Here is a 22,896-nt window from a genome sequence, read left to right on the forward strand (position 1 = left end):
AGATGATGGAGAGGTAAACAACCCTCCTGGAGAACATGGTGACTCTGGTTCGGGACTGTGCCAAGCTGATGCATCTGTGGCAGATACAGTGTGTTCCAGAGCACGGAGGTAACAATGCCCAGAAACAGGGCCTTTTCTAGGCATTCTATGCTACTGGACAAAAAATTGTGGATAATGGGTGATCTCCTTAGCTCCCTCACCCACATGGGAGATGCCCTTCTATCAACATCCCATGCCCCAAGATGCAGAGAACATTTTTGAGCTCCCTACATACAGAAATTTGTGACTTTTAAAGCACAAACTTTTCTGCACAGTTCACTTTGTTTTTATGTTTTTAATTAGCTTTATCGCTGCACATTTTTATGCATATACAATGTTTTTACTGTTCCCTATGTTTAAATTGGTGCATTCACTGTTGTTTATTAAAAATTAATTGAAAATGGCTTTTCATTAATGGTTCTGTATCTTGAACAATTCATTAAAATGCCCTTGCTGTCATAAAACCCACACATGCACTAAAATATAATGCTCACATACACTGTACTAAAATCTCCACATGAAGCATGATAAAAGCTTTGCAGCATTGCACATACACATTAATATACGTGCAGTAGTCCTGAATAAAATCTTATGCAAAAGTCTATATGTTGTTCACAAGTGGCCCCGCTCCTGAGAGAATGAGCACAATGCATCTGTGACTCTATATCCGTAAGTAGTTGTAGCATTACAGAGAGCCCTCAGAGTGTTCAGCAAGTCTGCCAGCCTCCTCCTCCGATCCATCCACAAGGCTCTCCCCCCTGCTCTGACGAAGGTTGTGCAAAACATAGCAAGCAGCTATCGTAAGAGTCAGGTATTTCTCCTCAACTTCCAGCCTCAAAATCAGGCTCCTCCATCCACCTTTCATTTTTTCCAATTCTTTTCTTTTCATTCTTTCCACTGTTGTTCTGCAGTATATTCAGTCAGGGTATAGCCAAATGGGTCCTTTCCCCTCCCAGTGTCCAGTAAAAAGCTGCATAGCAGAGGGTAAAGTGCGTGTCCCAGAGTGACTGGAGGAATGGCAACTCCATCAATACCCATAGAAAACATGGGAGCAAATATTTCATTCCTCAGTGGAGAAAACAGTCCAGAGTTTCTAAAGATCGTGGTGGTATGGACATTTCCAGACAGCTTCACATTAATATTGATGAATCTTCCATGGTGATGGACCAGGCCTCGCAGCACCATGGAGAAATATCCTTTTCTGTCGATGAAGTCTGAGGCTTTGGGGCGGGAGCAGAGAATAGGCATGTGGCCGCAATACAATTTTTGGTAATCTGAATCATGCAAATCCATCAGGAACCTCCTATGCGTTGCCCAGCCCTGCTGGTTAATCTACCAACAACACACGGATTGACTATTGACCAGTAGCAGTTGGGGGTGGCAAGCTTCTGGATAGCCACAGCTATGCTCTTCTTAGTGCTTCAGGGAGCTCTCAAGTGGGCGTTCTGTTGCTGCAGCTCTAGAGCGAGTTCTGCAAAGATTCCTAGGAAACAGATTTCAGAGTAGCAGCCGTGTTAGTCTGTATTCGCAAAAAGAAAAGGAGTACTGTAGCTCACGAAAGCTTATGCTCTAATAAATTTGTTAGTCTCTAAGGTGCCACAAGTACTCCTTTTCTTTATTCCTAGGAAAGCAGCTATTGACATACTGAAGTTCTGTTGCCTGTGCCGGTCATCTCAGGTCTGCAGCACTATTCCTATTCCACCAGTCAGTGCTAGTTGGCTAAGCCCCAAAGTGGCACTCCATCTATTGAAGCTACTCCAGGAGAAGATGCGGCAGAAGTGTCGATTTCAGCCTCCTCCAGCTCTGGTTCCCTTATTACGCAGGCTCTGAAGGTATTGCATTGAATTTAGATCTGCTTGCAGTAACCTGTTTATATCCACCTCCGTAAGAGTCGCAGCACTCGCAGGCATTTCCTCCATGCTGCCTGAGAGTGCTTTGAGACTGGCTCTGTCTCGCAAAAGCCATATAGATGATGGGGTGAAACAAGAGGAATCATGGGCATTATGTAGTTTGACCTAATGCTCCATAATTCCATTGTCGTCCAATAGGTATTCCGCAGTGTGAAAAATCCCAGAATGCATACAGCATAGTGCAGAGCTATGCACCATGGGACATCTGACCAGAATTCTTAGTGCCTATTTCAGGGTGTCACTGTGGCCTCAAAGATATGAGAAGACAATAGCATAATTGTGCACACTGCTCATGCAACCGTTGTGGGTCACTTAATGGGGCTACACAAAACTTGCAACAAGTTTCAATGCAGACATACATTTTTAGTTGCTTTGTCCCTCAACTTCTGTTCTATAAAATAGGGATAATAGCACTTATATACCTCACAGGGGAATACTGAGGAGAAATACATTTAAGATTGTGAAGTAATCAGATACTACAGTAGTGGGGGGCCAGATAGGTGCCTAAAATATGTTGATATGGTCAGAATCTAGCACAATGAGGCACTGGTCTCAGTTGTGATCCTATGTGTTCCTGTAATACAAATAATAGTGACTCCTAATCTTTCCCCTCTCTCCCACCCAGGGGCTACTGTAGAATTACTTGTTAAAATATACATTTTAGAGCTTTATCCATTGTAGCTTTAAACGTCTCAAGGAATGCAGATATCCTCCGCTCCTGTTTCACAATCTACTAGATCTCACTGATTCTGGGTATTGAGTTTACTTTTCCCTCATGAGTTTCCTCCCATTTCTTAGCTGTGTACCCCCTAGCCAGTTGACTCTAGACATTTATATTGTGTATATAACCACCGCCATGGTTTCTAAGCAGCTACAACCCGCCAGAACAGCTTTTCCTCATCTGGGTTTACTTTCTTGTTGCAAAATCCCCACGATCTTTATGATGTAAATGTTCTTATTTGCAAGAGTCTATTATCTGTTTTCTCCCCGTCTTTTAGAATAATTGAAAATCAAACTAGCACTTTTGAAGGCTGAAAATGGCATATTTGGTTTGACTTGGTCTCCAAGACACGAGACAAGTTTTTTTTATTGTGAAACTCCACATTTTGATAACTCTGAGTAGGATTAGTAATAAACAAATGTGGGACTTAACTGAAGAATAAATATTGCTGCAGGACATCTCATGAGAAACAAATCACTGGGAAAAATATCTCTGGGGCTTTTAATTTCTTTATGCCTAGTATTCCTGCTGGCAGCAGGCAGTAAAATACTGTAAATCCATCACTGTATATATTCTTATACTATACCCTGAATGTGGTGAGAATGTACAAGTGTGTGGGGACACATTCTAAATTTTAAAGTAATCAAGAGCAAATAGCACTGGACCAGGGTTTTTTTCTTTAATGTCTGAAATGTTCATGGCAGACTTTGCTGACTTGTGGATTGAATTTTTTCTCCCCTCCTAGAATAAATTGTGTAGGGAGAGTACCTGCTTATATTTTCTTAGTTGCAGTTTTGGCTTCCATTTTAAGGGGGAAAGATTCTGGGCGCTGAATGGGATGTTTAAGGTCAAAATCATTTAAAAAGAAATTGGTACCTATGTGGCAGCACACACAAAAGATATTGTTCAAATCCCTTTCTTGGGGTTTTCTTTGATTATAAATTAAAATAAGCAAACCCTAAGACAGAACTCTAGTTGCAGATATGAGTCCCTAAACTTCCTGTTGTGCAGTCTGATTAGGGGTTTTCCCAGAAGAGTCTCCTTTCCCTCCTTCCAGCTCCTTTTTGCCTCAGAAGCCTTGCTGTTGACAACATTGATTCATCCCCACCTGTGTTAGCAATGGGGCGGTGGGGGAGTACTGCTATAGGTGGACCTGCTCTAAACAGGGTTGGAAGCTGATGGCACTTAAAACACCTGAAGCCCTTTCTACATTAGGGCTTCTAATGTCGCTAGCACCAGTGTTATCACCAATGGGATTTTTTTGCAAACTTTCTCTAGCGTAGCAAAGGCTAGAGAGGTTCTGGATGTTATTCTTGAGTGGAGCTAATGAAAATCCCGTAATCATGCTGCTGCCACAGTGAGCTGGCAGAATAGCTCTGCATCTCTATAAAGGGTTATGTAGCCTGACATCCAGTTACACAGCTACTAAACACTTAAAAGCATTAAAACATATTTTAAAAAATCAAAATCACTGTTCACCAATTTTTTGCTGCCCATTTATACTTTACACTCCACTGCTGTGAAATGCTTGGACAATGGAACGAATCAGCAGGGTTTTTTTTCATTCTAACACATTAAACGTGGTGGTGTTGTGTTTGGGTTTCCAACAGTAAGGGCTGTAAACAAGTAGCTTCCTCCCAGTTACCTCCTTGGGGCAGCCCAGCAAGTGGCCCCTTGCCTTAGTTTCTCTCTTGGGTCCCCAGGAACTCCATATGAGTTCATCTTCTAGTCCAGTGTCTCTCAACCCTTTTGATATCAGGGACCGACTTGCTGCCTTCCTAAACTGTGTCAGGGAGATCTCAGGCATCAGCAAGGAGGCTGTCACAGACTGGTGCTGGTCCACAGACTGGTTGTTGAGAAACACTTCTCTAGTCCATCAACATAATTTATCAAACATAGTGCAAATAGTCCATAACCAAACGTCCCAAAACATAGTCCATATCATCCCCAATGCATGTGGTCTTTAAAACCTGGCTTCGTTCTCACCATACCCATGTCTTCTGCCACACCTTCATCTCTCAGCCAGAACAGCTGCCCCAGCCTTTCTGTCTGGGGTGCAACCCCGCTCTTCCCAGCGGGAACTCCCCACGTCTCTCTGCTGGGAGCATCCTTGCCAGAAAGCCTCCCTCTCTCCCCCAGGTCTTCTCACTGTTCCTCAGGGTCCAGCTATCCAGCAAGGAGACATCAGTGGGTAAGCCTCTCCATGGCTCCCTCTTTCTTCAGCCCCTTCTGGCCCTTGGCTTTGGCTCTCTGGTGTAGGGCCAGCAGGCATCTTCCTCTGCTGCTCCTCTTGCCTTCAGCCCTCTCCCAGGATCCACCTTCTGGATCTGGTAGCTATCTTCTCATGCCGTTCTCCTGACTGACCTTTTATAGCCCCCCCAGGATCTGCCCTGCCCAGCTCTCTTAAATCACCCAACTGGGAGCCCCTGGATTGGAACAGGAGCACTGAGCCCAGTTCCATTTTTGGGGCAGCTACCCTGTTACCTGTAATTGTTTTTATTCCATTTTCATTAAATTATTTACATTCATTTGGGGCTTTCATGCCTTTTCAAACAAAGCCGAAGCATTGGGCCTTCATTTTCCCTTTAAGAAATACAAAGCAAGGAAAACAACAGGTACAGAAGCATGTGAAGGCTAAGAAACGTGCACCGATCTTGTATGCATAAAAGCTGTTAATTGTATACCGAAATGAACATAGGTCCATTTCCAGTATTTTATATTCTAACTAGGAGACATTTATGTAATGTTTGCTGATAACTACTGTAATGAGTCCTTTAGTCCTTTTCATCTTCAAAGCAAGTGAGAAATATTTATTAAGGATGGGGAAACCAAGACACCACTAGATTATGCCTTTTGCTGTTCTTACAGGGCTAGCTGTTAACTGTGTTCCCTTCCTGGTCTCTCTGAGTACATCTCCTCAGGTGTCAGGCCTCCATGCCTTTACCTATCCTGCAGTGGAAATTCACAGTTATCCCACTCTGAGTCTGGGACCTGGGCTGCAGTACTCTGTGTATTAACTGTCCTTACATAGCAGGTTGTCACCCATGGTCCCTTTGGGAGTCTGTGACCAGTGATGGAGAGAGTGACCAGGCAGACTTCTTAAAGCAAACTCTGGTTTATTTATCACAGTAGGAACAAAGCATAAGAGAAGATGGATTTTAAAACAACACTTCACGCAGCTCTATCTTACCTGAAGGTTTATAATCCCCTGATGGTAACCTAGGCAGTCTTAACTTCTTCAGACACCCCTGCAGGGCGCTGTGTTTCAGGGTGGTTCCCCCTGGACAAATCTTCCCGCTCTCTCTTGAGAGAGTTCACTTTTAAACTATTGTATTCCCTTTGATCTCTGGGTGTGCAGGTCTTCCCCTGTCCTTGCATTGTTTCTTAACAGCACTCAAGTGTTCACAGAGAAGTGACTTATCTTGAGCCATTTTGTTTCTTTCCTGTTTGTTTTTCCTTATTAAACTAAACCAATATGTTCATCCAGCAAACATTCCAATAATCAGGTCAACATACAGTATTCATAAATTATTACAGACCTGCTCCAATTCCGTCACAACATTGTTAGATTACTGCTAATAGAGCATTTAAATTGGGGCCTAATGAACATGTAGGAAAATTCAATAACAATGAATTGTCCATTGTACAATTCTTCACATGCATTCCCTATCCCCCTTGGAGTCCCTGCCCAGCCTGCATTCTCTGTCACCGCTGCTGTCCCTGGCCCCTCTGCTCAGCACTAGCCGTGCATGACACAACTGGAACTTCCTCAGACATTCTTTCCCCATTCTCCACGCAGCCTGCTCGTTGTCTTTCATTTTATTAACTCCTGCCAACTTTAATCCTTTGCTTTCAACTTACTCTGCCTGTGATTCCACTGCCTTATTCACTGCAGATAGTTTAACTATTAATTGCCACATTGATTACTTGGCATCATTGCTGTACTGCTGCTTACCATTCACTGCCTTATTGATTTCTCACCTGACAATGCTTTGTGCTCTCTACCTTTGCTGTGTCTCTCTTCTCTCCCTCCCTCCACCACCACTACATCATCTTTCCTCTCTTCCCTCCTCTGCTGCCTTCTCTGCTCCCCCTCCACCTGCTGCTCTCCCCCTACAAATCCTCCCCACACTTTAGTCTTCTCTCTCTCCTCACGACTTGCAACATGTACCCCAGACCTGACCATATCATCTTTCCCCCCACCCTATTCCATGAAGCACGGCTTGTCTTCTGAGCTGCCTCCCTCCCATTGCTTTAGTAATACACATAATAAATAGAAATGTCTAGAGGTCTCAATCAGATTGGGGCCTCACTGTGTAGGCACTGTACAAACATGTAGGAAATGTCTTCCCTCTTCCTACTCTCCCTCTTTCTCCCCCCTTGCCTGGCTTACTGAACCTTAAGTCTCCCCCAGTGACCTAGCCTCTGTCTCTGTCCTCTCCCATCACAGCCTTTCCTTCTCTCTTCCTGTGATGTGGCAGCAGTGTTTGTTTGCTTCTCACTCCCTTGCTCTTTTCACTTTAGCCCATGTCTCCCTGCCACTCTTTTTCTCTAGGCATTTATGCCATCTGTCTCTTCCTTCCCCTGTTCTGTGGTGTTATCCTCTCTTTATCCCCCAGCTCCCCACAATCTTCCATCTCCACTTTCAAGAGTTGGTTGCGTGCTTTCCTCTTGCTCCTGTCCAGCACTCACCTTTGAGTCTTCACTTATGTTCGTAAGCCCTTTACCTCTCCTGCCTCTCTCTAACATCCTCATTCACACTATAGGTGTGGATCCACTCACTTCCCTTGGTCTTCATTAGATTTTGCTGCTCCTCACTCATAGGGAGGAAGTGACTGAAAATTTACATGTGATATGAAAGCTTGGAAACAGTGACCATGAGCTCCTTGAGTTCAGCCGTGTAAGGCAGATACACAGAACATACCAGTGCAAAGGAGTTAGATTTCAGGGATGTTAGAAATCTAGTATGTAAGGTGCAGTTGGGTGTAAGTCTTAAAATCCACCAGCATGGATAAAGCTGAAAAATTCTAGAATACACTGATTTAAGAGGCTGTAGACAGCACTTACTCTGGAAAAGAAAAATGCAGCAAATAAGAAGCAGTCCTTCTGGTTACATGAGGGGCTGCTCAAAGATCTGAAATAATACAACCCACCCCCCACTCCTGCCCCCTTCCCCCCTCTCCTCCCCTGCCAATCATCCTGTAGTGGAAGTGGAGAAGGAGGCAGACAATCAAGCAGAAATAGTTAAGTAAGGCATGCTGGAAAAAGGCCAGGGCTCTAAGAGAGAAATGAATGTATAGTAGCCCAGGGGGGTTAAGTAGGCTTTAACAAACCTATCAGATGAAAAACTAGCGTGAGGGTGAAAGAAGGTCCATTAATACCCAAGGAGATTAAACGGAATGAGAAGCAGTGGAGTTACTAAACTCTTTCTTCTTGTAGTTTTAAAAAATAAAAAAGTATGACCGATTACTGAGGAAGGCAGACTGTTATCATTACTGTTAATAACAGACAGGTAAGGGAGTACATGGAAAAAGTGGGCGTGGTAGCTAAGCTGCCCCAGATGCCACATACCCCAAGGGTACTCTGAAATTTAGCTAAACGTTTTTACTGTACCACTGTTGCTGGAAAAAACCATGGACAATGGGAGAGGAATTGAAAGGCTGAATGATAGCAAATACAGTGCTGACCTTTAAAGGGAAAGCAGAGTGAGCCTAGCAATTACTGTGCTGAAAGTATAACTGCTAGTGAAATAATGATCCAAATAATAAAAATGTAGGGGGGAGGAATAGGGAACTGTAAGGAAGCTGTAGGGCAACAGATCCATAAGCAATAGCAACGTGAGTTCATCAAAAATAAATCTCACCAGAAAACGTTATTGCTCTTTTGATAGAATTACAAAATTAATGGATGTAAGCAATGGAGAGGAAAGTAGATACATATCTGGAGTCTAACCTGAACATTAATTGAAATTGGCTTGGGTCAGAATAGTATCAGGTGGATTGAAAACTGTATAAAAGACAGTAAACAAACGTTAATGACGAGCAGCAATGTATGAGAGTGCTGGATGGAACCAGGCGGCTCAATAGTTGGACTGGTCTTATTTAACATCTTCATTAATGATCTGAAAGAGGGAGTAAACAACACACTAATGACATTTGAAGATAAATTGGGAGTTGTGAACCTCAGAGTAATAATACAAAGGGACCTAGCAGGATTAGAAACTGGGGACGGAAATACAATTGATTCAGCAGGAAAATTAATACATCTGGGACAAAGTAATCCAAAGTGCATTTACTAAATGGGAGAGAGAAATGTAAGAATCTGCTGAAAGAGGCCTCTGAAATCTAATTGCTGTGGTGCTGAAAATGGCATTAGGTGCTGAAGAACTGCCTCTGTATGGCTGCTCCCAACCTTGTTAACCCCATTGAAGTTTGAACCAATGTTAGCCACAGTGGGACTTGTTTACAGAAATTCTCTAGCATAGACAATGCTTTGTCATGTTTTCTAAAAGTTTTGTCTTACCCACGTCAGCAGCTAAACTATTTAACAGCATTTCAGAGGCAGTGGCAGGACCCCAGTATTGAACCCAGGCCCGCTAGGTCCATAGATAGCAACTCTACTTGCTACACCGCAGTGGTGCACTGAACCAGTACCCCATACTGGCCTACAGCAGCTGTGTCCTAGGCCCCTGATTGGTTGGACAGGCAGCATTCTCATTGGATACCTCGACTACCCCAATAATAAGAGGAAGTTGTCTGAGCAACAGGCCATGTCCACTTGTTGCTACTTGATTTGGCCCTGCCTTGGTGCCTTGCCTGGCCTTGCTTACCTATGTCATCAACCTGCCTGCTTAGATTGGATTTCCTGACTACTGACCCCCTCCTCCCCGCGAGAACTCCAGCCATCGCCCTGGAATGGCTCTAATACCGATTGACCTTTTGGCTACCAGACCACTCACATGTCACTTGACTGCGGCACTGGACTGCCCCGAGCCCACCTTAGTCCCTGGGCATTACAGGCAGCTAGCAGGACCTGTTGTTGACAGTGACTGAAGTATACCTGTAAGGTTTGGTCTACACTAGGGGTTCTCAACTTGGGGGTCATGAAGAGGTCCTTGGGGTTGTGAACACTCTCTTTCCCATACTGATAAATGGGAGGAGTGGTCTCAGGATGGTCCCGGTGCAGAGAAGGTGGCACAGTATGGAAAAGAGTGGGAAATCCTGATTTCCTCTAGGGAACTGAACCATTGCTAAAAATGGGTTTCAGTAATGGCATCATTGGCCCCCAGTATTGAAAATAGCAGAGTAGATTGATACAAAGCTGTTGTACTACAGACTGGAAAACATGTTCTCACTTCCACTTCCGAAAGCATGACTGAAAGGCAGTGGACCCTCCACAAACTGTACTAATGTTTTGTTCTTCACTAGCAAGTACGATCTAAAATTTCCCTTTGTTGTTACTGGCTCAACTCCACAGGTAAGTGCAATGGTGGGTGCTCTGGTGCAGACAAGGCACCGGCATTCTAAACACCATGAGTAAAATCTTGGCTCCACTGAAGTCAATGGGAGTTCTGTAGACCTGCTCTGAGCAGGATTAGAGAACATGGAACATAAACTATATATTTATTTGAATTGTGGCATTGCCTGGGAGCCCCAGTTAAGCACTAGGATCCTATTGTGCTAGGGACTGTACAAACACAAAACAAAAAGACAGTCCCTGCTCCAAAGAGCTTACAATCTGAGTAAAGATAGGTGTCTGCCTGGAGCTCTGTCTACACTGGCACTCCCAAAGTTGCACTCCCCCCCAACGGAGCCAAACAGTTAGTAGCCAGAGTCAGAAATTTGTGGCCAAAAAGCACAGTGTAAATGTCCCAAGGTTGTGCTTGGTAAGGAAATTGGTTTTGTCTTGTCTGTGCTAGTGCTTAAATCAGGGGTCTCAATCACAGTTTATCTTAGGGCCAGTGCCAGTCCTCAAATCCTCCTAGCGGGCCAATACTGTCACTGAAGATGGTGTTCAGAAAATGTTTATATTTTATTTTTCATCTTGAATTTCTTAGAAATAATAAAATTGTCATACAACTTTATACAATTCTTCACCTGCCAGAAAGTTTTTAGTAACGCTTCAGTTCTGTCAGTTTGTTGATGTTTGGCCTCAGTGACTGAGCAGTTGAAACCTTCAGGATTGCAGCAAGGTGGGCATCAGATAGTTGTGTTCGGTATTTTGACTTGTTTATATTCATTGTGGAAAAAGTGACTCTTTTTCTATGGCAGACTCTGCCTGGCAATTAATGATGCTACCTCCACTGCTGACTCTGCCTGGTGACTAGTGATGGTATCTTTGTTCCTCTCCCCCAGCCAATGGGAGTTGCGGAGGTGGGGTGGTGGCGGCGCCTGCAGCAGACCTTGCTGGCAGCGTGTCTGCGTGTGTGTCTCTTCTGCGGGCAGCAGTGGGGAGGTTCTTGGGCTGCAGATGGCCCATGGGCCAGGACTTTGAGACCCCTGGTGTAAACTGTTTTCAGTACCAGATTCATAGGGTAAATAAGGCTCTGATGCTGTTTAGTGTTGTTTTCCAATTTCATGTTTCTTTGTATGTTGTTTGGATGTATGTTTAAAATAAAAAAAACCTGCTCCATATGTTGTTTGCAGCTATGTGCAGTAGCAATTCCAGGGGAAGTGCAGGTCATCTTCACCTGCCCACACCTCCTTTAGCATCCTATTCGCACTAAGGCTATGGGTACACAGGAGAGTTTTCAGTGGTGCAGCCGCACCGATGCAGCTGCGCCAGGGTAGCACTGCTAGTGCAAATGCTCTAAGCCAATGGGAGAGAGCTCTCCCATCAACTTAATTACTCCAGCCCCCACGAGAGGCAGTAGCTATGTCGGCAAGAAGCTCTCCTGCCAATGTAGTGCTGTCCACACTGGCACTTAAGATGTCATAATTATGTCGCTCAGGGGGGTGGCCTGTTCACACCCCGAGCAACATAGCTTATGTCGACTTAAGCCACTTCAGCTACCAACTTAGTGCAATTCTCTCCAAAGCCATTTAACGCAGCTCTCTGCCTAGGCTGCAAAGAACTTGCTCTGAATTCCTTTCCTGATTCACCTCCCAGACCCTGCGGAGCTCCCGTCTTGGGATGCAAATCAGTGTGCTCCACATGGAAGCCCATTTCAATCACAGGAATATTTTCCTACCATTCCAGAAAAGTAACTAAAAATATTTATTCTTGCTGTGTGTGAAAACAAAAATAACAAAAATTCAGGATAACAAACTCGGTTCTAGTCCCTCAGCCCTTCAAATAATAGTTTAAAAAGACCTGGCTTCTTTATAGTCGTAACTCCGCAAATTTCCCTCCGATTGGGACAGTTACTTTCATCTGGACTTCTACAACTGTGGTAGCTGGAGGCGTTTTTTGTACATGCATGCTGTCAGTAATTAAGCCATCACAACCTCACTTTTTATTAGGGTTACATGTTGTTTGCTCCTGGAGTTGCACATGCAGGCTGCTGTGCATAACACTTTCAAAACTGGATGCACATAATATGCAGGAGAACAATTGAAATTGTGTTTTGCACAGCTCAAAAGAAACAAAAACAGGGCATGGGATTTGGGGAGGTGGAATGGCTGGAGGGAAGTGCAAATGTCACTGCACCCATGCAGCATTGTTAGAGGAAATTGCAAAGGTAGGTTCCGTCTGGGCAACTTTTAGAGGAATGGAAATCTCAGTGTTAAATTAGATTTCAATAAAGTGTATAAATGACAGCCGGGCATCCTCTAATTACTCATACAAATTGCTGAAGTGTATTTACGGAGCTGGATTAAGAGGGAGGACCCTTACAAGGGTCACGGCACAAATGGACATACAGAAAAATAGAAGCTATTCCTCTTTAAGCTCTGAAGAGGAATAATATTCTAGAGAAATCTGTAACCACTTAGGGTTCTCAGCTTGGTTAAAAATCCTGAAAAACAAAATACCTCTAAATGGCTGTAAATGTCTCTCTCTTTCTTTTTAAGATCTTAAAGAGGAATCAGACCTATTTTTCTGCATATCTGTTTATCCCTTGATCCTTGTAGCCTTTTTAGCAACAGATTTAGCTACATAGAGATGCCATGAAGTGGCAAGAAGTGGAAGCTTGGACATATGACCAGGGAAGAGTATAAAAATATTGCTCGGGCATGTAGGAAAGATATCAGGAGGGCCAAATCGCACCTGGAGCTGCAGCTAGCAAGAGATGTCAAGAGTAACAAGAAGGGTTTCTTCAGGTATGTTGGCAACAAGAAGAAAGCCAAGGAAAGTGTGGGCCCCTTACTGAATGAGGGAGGCAAGCTAGTGACAGAGGATGTGGAAAAAGCTAATGTACTCAATGCTTTTTTTGCCTCTGTTTTCACTAACAAGGTCAGCTCCCAGACTGCTGTGCTGGGCAACACAAAATGGGGAAGAGATGGCCAGCCCTCTGTAGAGATAGAGGTGGTTAGGGACTATTTAGAAAAGCTGGACGTGCACAAGTCCATGGGGCCGGACGAATTGCATCCGAGAGTGCTGAAGGAATTGGCGGCTGTGATTGCAGAGCCCTTGGCCATTATCTTTGAAAACTCGTGGCGAACGGGGGAAGTCCCGGATGACTGGAAAAAGGCTAATGTAGTGCCCATCTTTAAAAAAGGGAAGAAGGAGGATCCTGGGAACTACAGGCCGGTCAGCCTAACCTCAGTCCCTGGAAAAATCATGGAGCAGGTCCTCAAAGAATCAATCCTGAAGCACTTAGAGGAGAGGAAAGTGATCAGGAACAGTCAGCATGGATTCACCAAGGGAAGGTCATGCCTGACTAATCTAATCGCCTTTTATGATGAGATTACTGGTTCTGTGGATGAAGGGAAAGCAGTGGATGTATTGTTTCTTGACTTTAGCAAAGCTTTTGACACGGTCTCCCACAGCATTCTTGTCAGCAAGTTAAGGAAGTATGGGCTGGATGAATGCACTATAAGGTGGGTAGAAAGCTGGCTAGATTGTCGGGCTCAACGGGTAGTGATCAATGGCTCCATGTCTAGTTGGCAGCCGGTGTCAAGTGGAGTGCCCCAGGGGTCGGTCCTGGGGCCCGTTTTGTTCAATATCTTCATAAATGATCTGGAGGATGGTGTGGATTGCACTCTCAGCAAATTTGCGGATGATACCAAACTGGGAGGAGTGGTAGATACGCTGGAGGGGAGGGATAGGATACAGAAGGACCTAGACAAATTGGAGGATTGGGCCAAAAGAAATCTAATGAGGTTCAATAAGGATAAATGCAGGGTCCTGCACTTAGGATGGAAGAATCCAATGCACCGCTACAGACTAGGGACCGAATGGCTCGGCAGCAGTTCTGCGGAAAAGGACCTAGGGGTGACAGTGGACGAGAAGCTGGATATGAGTCAGCAGTGTGCCCTTGTTGCCAAGAAGGCCAATGGCATTTTGGGTTGTATAAGTAGGGGCATAGCGAGCAGATCGAGGGACGTGATCGTTCCCCTCTATTCGACACTGGTGAGGCCTCATCTGGAGTACTGTGTCCAGTTTTGGGCCCCACACTACAGGAAGGATGTGGATAAATTGGAAAGAGTACAACGAAGGGCAACGAAAATGATTAGGGGTCTAGAGCACATGACTTATGAGGAGAGGCTGAGGGAGCTGGGATTGTTTAGTCTGCAGAAGAGAAGAATGAGGGGGGATTTGATAGCTGCTTTCAACTACCTGAAAGGGGGTTTCAAAGAGGATGGCTCTAGACTGTTCTCAATGGTAGCAGATGACAGAACGAGGAGTAATGGTCTCAAGTTGCAATGGGGGAGGTTTAGATTGGATATTAGGAAAAACTTTTTCACTAAGAGGGTGGTGAAACACTGGAATGCGTTACCTAGGGAGGTGGTAGAATCTCCTTCCTTAGAGGTTTTTAAGGTCAGGCTTGACAAAGCCCTAGCTGGGATGATTTAACTGGGACTTGGTCCTGCTTTGAGCAGGGGGTTGGACTAGATGACCTTCTGGGGTCCCTTCCAACCCTGATATTCTATGATTCTATGATTCTATGTAAAGGAGAATTTAATATCCTGATCCCATTTGAAGTACAAGAGCTGCTTATTATTATTTGTTATTGGAAGTGTAGGGGAATTTTGCCATGGATTTTCATTGGGACCACCACTGAGTCCCTTATGTTGTTTTCCCTTTGGTAATAGCAAGCAACGGATGATTTTAATAAAACATGTTGCCTTGCTATCAGGAGAAGCCCCAGAATGAATTTGCCTGGCTCCCAGTCTTAGCCTTTAAATGATAAACCATGTCAGGGCATGAGAATCCATTTAATTCCTTAAGAATTAAAGCAACATGAGGTGCTCTGAATGTGTATCAGCAGGATTCTTGTGTGTGGACGTTAAAATAAACCGTATTATGTAGTTATGGGAGAGCCAATGGAAGGCAGATAAGTTTAAAAGATTTTAGTTATTTTAACATTCTCAGGAAAGGTTTCTAGCATTTCAGGCATCTAGGTGACTAGTTTGATACAGATGTGTTTCTGCTTGTTTCATATAATGTTCATTGCAAAGTAATTCGGTGCAGTAAACGCAGACAGCAGAGCACCGCAGAAGAGGTGTGTCCATATGCTAATAACTTCTCTGAAAGGAGCGCATGACGAAGAGGTTAGAGGCAGTGTGAAGAATAATCTTTTACAATCCCAAGGAAAATAGTGCACAATGTATGGCTGCAGCAGAACTAAACATGTGGACAAGCTCATGCAAATGACAGGACCATTCGCAACTGTTACAGTCTTGAACAATAAGGCAATTATTTGGGGATGTTCACAGCCGTGTTGTGTTCATAGTGCTTGGACAAAGGGAATTGCCCTGGATTTTCCTTTGAAAGTCTAGCCCTGAATGTAGTCTTTTTATGAAAGGCTTTCCTGATTAGACCAATATACATTATTCATATTCCTGAACTGAGATTCTTTGTAGCACTTAAAGGGACGCTATCTACTTTAATCACACTTATGTCCAAAAAGTTTTGTCCACTCTTGCTACACTGACACTGAAGAGAACTGGAACGGAAAGGATATTTCTCTATTTTTTCAGTTTGTTTCCTTTGTGCATTTAACAGCACTCTGAATAGTCAGTTTCCCTGATTTTCTGTTGTCTGTGTGGGTCTTTCACAGGGCAACAGGGAAGAGAAAAATATTTAAAGGAACAGAATAAGATGATTGTAAAATTACAAAAATTGGCAGGGGGACTCAAAATATGTGTCGTACCTGAAACTACTTTTATCTTATTTTTTTGTTTTGAATCGTGATCTTTCGTATTGATGGTGTCCCTTTGAGAATAGGGGGGCCAGAGTTTGATTCTGCTTCATAAACTGCAGTTCCCCAGCAGTTCCCCCAAACCACCTCCTTATCTGCAACAACAAAAAGGAATTCCAGTATCTCTGTATTTAAGGATCAGGATTTCCTCTCCTATATAAATAACTTTAATTTGGGATCTTAAAGAAATTTACTATTGAGGAGATTAATCCAGCCCTTCATCTGTGCAGCTGGTAAATCTCCAGAGCCAGATGGATTTCCTGCTGAAGTTAATAAAGCCTTTAAATAATTACCAATGCCTGTTTTTGCAAATATGTTAGATTTCTCTCTTTCTGGATAAAGTCCTGCATTCTGCGTAATTCACTCCTCCACCGAAGTCACCTTGTAGTAGAGCAGGAAAGATCTACGAGATCGAGGGTTGTTTGTTTTTGCATTTGTTATGCCTGTTCCTTTTATTAAATGTAGATTTTAAAACCCTGGCCAAGACATTAGTTAACAGATTAGAAAGGATAATTACCAAATTAATTCACACAGATCAGACAGGCTTTATGCTTTGTAGATACTCAGTTGATAGGATGAGGAAGTTGCTAATTTGCCAATTCTAGCTACTAATAAAAATGCATTTTTTTTCTTTCTGCTCTGAAAATGCTCTTGTTTTGATTACATATCACTGTATTGTATATCTTAAATTTGACAATGTTTCAATGCTTGCAACTGTCATTATACAACAGGCAAGTCAGCCATCTCCATTATCCATCTAAAGCTCTGTATCGATGGAACCTGATCTCTGCCTTTTAAGCTTTAAGATGGGTGTGGGTTGGGGAGGGTTATCAGACATTTAGTCCCCTCCCACCCCCAGTTTTAGGGACTGTCGCTATTAAATTTTTGATTGCTGTTATTGGTCTGAAAATACAGTGGACATTTCAGGTGATAGTCAGAACATCTTGTCCCAGTCCTCATCTCATTGTACTTAAATAAATTAAAACATAAGGCTTTTATGTACTTTAAATACAAAATTAAAAGTACACTCAACATATTGAGGCCCCTGAAATTTATATTCAGTGTACTATGCAGCATCCCTGGAAGATGTTTTACCTGGTATTCCCCGAAAATATTAATGTTATAATATATTAATATAAAATGTTTTTCCAAAATGTTGTTGTTTTTAGTAGTAGCCAATTCTATTGCACTCACCACTGCTTTGAGAAATGTGCAGAACTAACATTTATGTAGCCTTTTCATCTTGAAGGGTCCCAAAATGCTTTCCAGATCTAACAAGTTGATTTACAAATTGTATGCAGAGGTCACTTCTCCTGCCAGTTAAATCTGTGGAAACACATGGCAGCTATTCAACAGTGCTTCACAGTGGTACCCGATAGCTTAGGGCAAGAAGTGTATAAAGTTACAAGGTTTTTCCTGCCTCTTGTGAGAGTGTGAGATACAGCATAGGAGCATTTTTGTGATCCTTAGATTTCTTGTTGTTTGAATGATTTAGAAAAGCTAATTAAATTTTAAATATAAGATAGACTTAGAAAGCAAGTAAACTGGGATAATCTTGAGGCAGACATTTGAAAGCTAGAATGCACGTGAACAACTCATTAATGAGCATCCTGTTCTCCCCTCCCCCATAGCTAGGGTATTGATGTAGTCTAAAAGATACAATTAGAGCCCATTGATGTTTGTGAGAGCCTATGTAAACACAGCAGACGTATTAGCTAAGGGCAAAAATTAGGCATGTGTACAGTATGACTTGGAAGTTTAGGTATTGAGCAGTAATAGGTATTGTCCGAGAGGCACTGACCTGGAATAACTGGCAGCACAAAGTATTTTGAAAAGATGAAGACTCTTTCTCAGCTCTGTTTGCACCACAGTAAACAAGTAAGCTCAGATTCAAATTATAGAACAGGTATAAAATGCCATTCTCTTCTGAAAAGTGACTATGCAAAAAAGGGAAAATGGCTCCTTCTTACTCAACTGATCTGTTTTCTCTGAGAATTCAGAGAGCCATAGCTGCTGACTTTATTGATTTAAAATAAGCTTTATTACTGTATATTCCTGTTTAACTGTATAGAGCCCCAACAATGTGGCTCTGGGGGAGAGAGCTGGATGCTGTTCCAGCTCATCAAAATCAATTGTATTATTAACTAAGTTTCAATTGCAGTATCTACTTAATGCATGGGGCAGAAAAAATTCAAGTTGAGTTTGAAAAAGCACCTTGTAAACAGTGCTGATTTGATCTGGAAATGAGTGACATATGGTGAACATGGGATACCAAAATGCAATGTTTACAGTCACTTTTCAGATTGGAATTCCCCTTTAATATTGCACATTTGGGTATAATATATTTTTTAAAAAAGAAAAATGACTAGAAGACACATTCTTATCTTGATTTTAAGGGAGGATGAATGGGCTAAGTTTTCTTTCAGTTTGCATTGGAAGGGAATGGCCACATTAGTAATAAAGTTTTGTATCATATCTTCCATACCAGTGTTATAGAAATAATAAATAATGTACTAGAGAGTTCTGTAATAAAGTCAGAGAAGTAGAGGGGAAAAGAAATTGAGAGGTGGCTAGTGGGGAGGAAGAAATGTTGGGTTTCAGGTAGGATTACAAAAAGAGATGATGAATTCATAATGCAGAGCGATATAGAAAGGCTGTTCCAGATGGTACGAGAAGGTTCTTGTGTCATTCTTGGCTGGATTGTTTGACAGGAGAGGAAGGAGGCCAGTACCGGAGGGGTGGATGGGACATCAAGGCCTATGAAGTAGGTTGGATAAAATCCATGGAGTAGTTTTGAACAAAGCTCTTTCCTTTCGCTTCAGAGGCAGTGATATCCATGCTTAACAGTGGGTCTGCTTGATAGTAACTGAGACTGGGGATAAAAACATACCTGGCAGTCCATATACCCTTCCTGATAAGCTACTGGTTACCTGTCTTACTTTTAAAATTCTTAAAGGCCTTTTTAGTGAAGGTGAGCTAGGCATAGATGTCAGCAGTGCTATTGGAAATAGCTGCTATCCACAGTTGTTTTTTGGTGGCACCATAATCTGGCTCTTTAAGGGCAGTATTTTACCAAATCACCAGCATCTTTGCTTTCATGGGATTGTGGCTTTTTACATTTTGCTTCCAAAGCCTTTAACTTAGTTTGCCTTTTAAAAATCCACCCCGACAAAAGGCATGCAACTTTGTAAGCATTTATTAACACATTTGGTAGATACCTCTCTATCTAAGATGAATGTGTAGTACATAGGATGAAGCAACATGTCAGTTGCTTCTGAAACAAAATGCCAGCGTCCCAATTAATTTGCAAATGGAAAATATCTTCCTTTGATGAATGTACAAAGTGCTGCTGCTAAAGGCCAATCGATATTTCATACCATAACTGCTGCATACTTGTTACATGCCTAAATGGATCAGAGAAGGTTGAATGACATGGCTTATTCCAAAATATCTATTTTTTTTCTTTTAAGCATTGCTATGAAGAATTTTAGGGAGGTTCTCAATCACTGGGCACTGACCAAACGTAATTTGGTCCTCTTGCCCCCTAGCCTCTCTGATGGTGCCACTGGCATTTTCAAAATTGAAGTGAATGTGGGCTGGGCTCTTGGAAGGCAGTCAAATGCCTGCTTCCATTCTTTACACCCTATGTTAGGCTCTGAATGCCTGAATGCTAGCGCCTGGCATTTTCGCCAAGTGTAAATGAGTCCTCCTCAATGCAGATAAGGTCATAAAACTTTAGATTAGATATTGTAGTAATACTTCTGCATTTGAAATGGCTCATTAATTAATAAACAATAAAAGTTAGATGGCTTATAGTGTAGATCAGCTGCTACATAATTTCTATAGATTGATAGACTGCACCTTATAGAATTTTGACCTGATTTTTCCCCCCTTTCTTCATTGTCATTTTTAAACTCTCACACCCTAGTAATAAGAGTTGACAGGGTGATCATGAAGCTCCTGACTAGCAGCGCTGTTATATAAACCTGTTGGATTACACTAAGAGGTTTACCTTAGTTTCATTTTTACATCATTCCTCATACCGAATAGATAAGAACCATTTAGTCTGCATTCTTGTGAGGTGAGTAAAATGGATACAGTATCTGCCTCCTCTGGGATTCAAATTTGACTTTTCTTTGCAAAGAAAAAAAAAAAGATTTAATAGCAAGGCTGTTGCTGTACTGTCACATCCTCTGGTTAATGTCTAAGCTGACAATATCCCATGGTAATGCCGCAGAACAAGCAGGAAGATGCAAATGCCCCAATGAGATCCATTTAATAAATCTAAATAAATAAATAAAATTAAAATAAATACAGATGAGATGGAGACAGGAAGGAAATCTGAGAGCTTGCCTCAGAGAAATGTTGCAAAACTAGGTTAAAGTTATGGAATAGGGTTCAGTCAATCTAGCAGGATGAATGTTGGTCCTGGTGCAATGGCTCGTTTGAAGTCATTCTACATAGAGGTGCTTCAAATGTACTATTATGAATGAAGCCTCCTTTTATGGTTCTCATCTTTTATTGTCCCCAGTCTTTACCCTATACTTAATTTGAGTTATTCCAAAATATTCTTTGTGGCTGCAGGAACTTCTCCCTTGAAAGGAAAAGGGGAAAAAACAGCATAGCAGCATAACCCATTATCACAGTTGGTAGCCTCAAGAGGCAGGCCAAGGATTAACTGGGCCATGGAGACTGAACTATCCTCATGTCTATAAAGGTTTCTGCTCCACAGCCCTGCCACAGCCATGCCTGCTTCATGGATTTAGCCTATTTTGCTGAGGGCTCCGGTCTTCATGGTTGTGGTCCTGCACCTTTTACAAATGCTAAATTCACTGGATAGGTTTGGAATCTGCTGTGTACTTTGGACAACTGTGGCATGGTCCTTAAACTGAGCATATAGCCTGGGGTGAGTTTTGACTCAAAATCGTGTCCTCACAAACCACATTTTATAAACAGTCTCTTGATTTCCATTAGTTATGTCCATCTATCTGGGATGCCATTCTCCACTCAAAAGCCAGTCAGCCTCCTCTTAAGTTGGAGGCTCTGGGCAGTGGTGGGTTAATGAGAAAGGGAGTCTCTGCTAATGCTGAAAGTGTACTCTCCATTGCAGAAGTCTCTGTTGTCTCTGTGCCAGCCCTGACGTATTGGTATTAAATGCCTCCGTTCATGGGATCACACCTGCTTACACTTAAGTGCCAAAAAATGAATATTTGAGCAGTGAAGGAATGGAGGTTATGAAAGGATTGTGCCGGGAATTGTGTCTTTATCACAGTGCAGCTAAGCAGCTTCAGGAGAGGTGTGTTGCTTTGTAAAATTGGTTACTTGCTTGTGAAGTTATTTGTTATGCTCTTGGATCTTTCCTCCTGTGAAGTCCTGTTTGGTGGATTTTTTTTTTAAACTATCATTTATATTGTAACAGTACATAGAGGCCAACCAGGTTGGAACCCCATTGTGCTAGGCACTGTACAGACCTATAGAAAAATGACAGACCCTGCCCCAAGGAGCTAACACTCTATTTTTTTCCCAGAGAACTTGTAGTACTGGCAGAACATAGGTAGGAGACTTCCCTTGTTAACAAACTCATATTGTGCAGGTCAGGAGAAAAGAATAATCTCATACCAATCTTGCCAACTCTCTCAGTTATGGCCTGAGTTTCCTGATATTTGATGTGTTTCTTAAAGCCCCAGCTCTTTGAGTCATGGGGCTACGTAAGAATTTCAGCTTACATTGAAGAAAAGAAAAAAAAAAGTTAATCCCTCATGGTTGTGGAGAAAAGTTTGAAAACGTGACACCTAAAGGCTCAAAAACCAGAAGGTGAATAAAAAGAAGCCAAAATGTATTCTTTTTTAAAATCTCAAGATTTTTAAGCCAATCTCTTGATTTTTGAGGACCTGACTTGTGATGTTGGAACACTTGGGGTTGGCAATGCTGTGGTCCACCCACCGTTATCTGTATATTCCATCTTCTGCACTGTGCACAGCTTCACCTCCTCTAATCTCTGTTTGTGTGTACTGTTATAAATCATTTCTGTGCATGTAGCTCTTGGTGTTGTGGAAAGGAGACAATAACTGGTGCTACCTATGTATTTGCATCACTCTGCCTGCCGAGGTTTGGTTTAGCTGATGTCAGCTAGTTTACAGTGAAGCCTTGTCTAGACAACAGGGCCGCTTGCCATTTTACAATGAACACCTTTACGAGTTCACAATTAAAAGTACTGTAGCAAGTAAACAATGCTACACATAGGGTGTAGAACTGAGACTACCAGAGTATTCCCTTGTAGGCCCCAAATTTAAGTAGCTTGTCTTTTTTTAAAAAAAAAGACCTAATATTTATAGAAAGAGTACAAACTGTGAAAAGGCATTTATCAAATCTAATTAACTTCACTTGTACTAATGTAAGGTGTAGGTAGAAACATAGCTGATTAAATTAGTTAAAGTATTTAAACCTTATTTTTAAATTTAAATTTTATTTTTTAAATTTAGATTTTTAAACCTATGTCCTTTTAAAAAGGGTCTAATCTTCAATATATCAGAAAAGATTACTTTACTAATTTCAGGTTTCAGAGTAGCAGCCGTGTTAGTCTGTATTCGCAAAAAAAAAAAAAAGAGTACTTGTGGTACATTAGAGACTAACAAATTTATTTGAGCATAAGCTTTTGTGAGCTACAGCTCACTTCATCGGATTTCCACCAAATGCATCCGATGAAGTGAGCTGTAGCTCACGAAAGCTTATGCTCAAATAAATTTGTTAGTCTCTAAGGTGCCACAAGTACTCCTTTTCTTTTTACTAATTTCAGAAGAATATACAGCATAGATAGAAGGGGGCCTGAGATGGGTCACTGAAATGGTTAGAGACATGGAGAGACTTCCATATTAGGAAAGACTGAAAAGATTAGAACTGTTTAGATTAATGGAGAGATTAAT

At 42.2% G+C, this 22,896-nt stretch overlaps 1 protein-coding gene across 5 annotated transcripts in view; it reads left to right on the top strand.

Annotated features, from left to right (window-relative positions):
* The window catches only part of TSPAN9 (tetraspanin 9), a 275,294-nt gene that overhangs the window by 95,085 nt on the left and 157,313 nt on the right, over positions 1–22,896 (top strand). For 2 of the 5 annotated variants that reach the window (XM_038388103.2, XM_038388110.2), the window contains one exon: positions 1,665–1,871. The exons of the other annotated variants lie outside the window; for them this stretch is intronic. The gene's annotated coding sequence lies outside the window, so the exon portion shown is untranslated. The remainder of the gene's footprint in view (positions 1–1,664; positions 1,872–22,896) is intronic. 5 annotated transcript variants of the gene reach the window in all.

Source organism: Dermochelys coriacea, chromosome 1, assembly GCF_009764565.3.
Source record: "Dermochelys coriacea isolate rDerCor1 chromosome 1, rDerCor1.pri.v4, whole genome shotgun sequence".
In the NCBI taxonomy this organism is placed as follows: Eukaryota; Metazoa; Chordata; order Testudines; family Dermochelyidae; genus Dermochelys; species Dermochelys coriacea.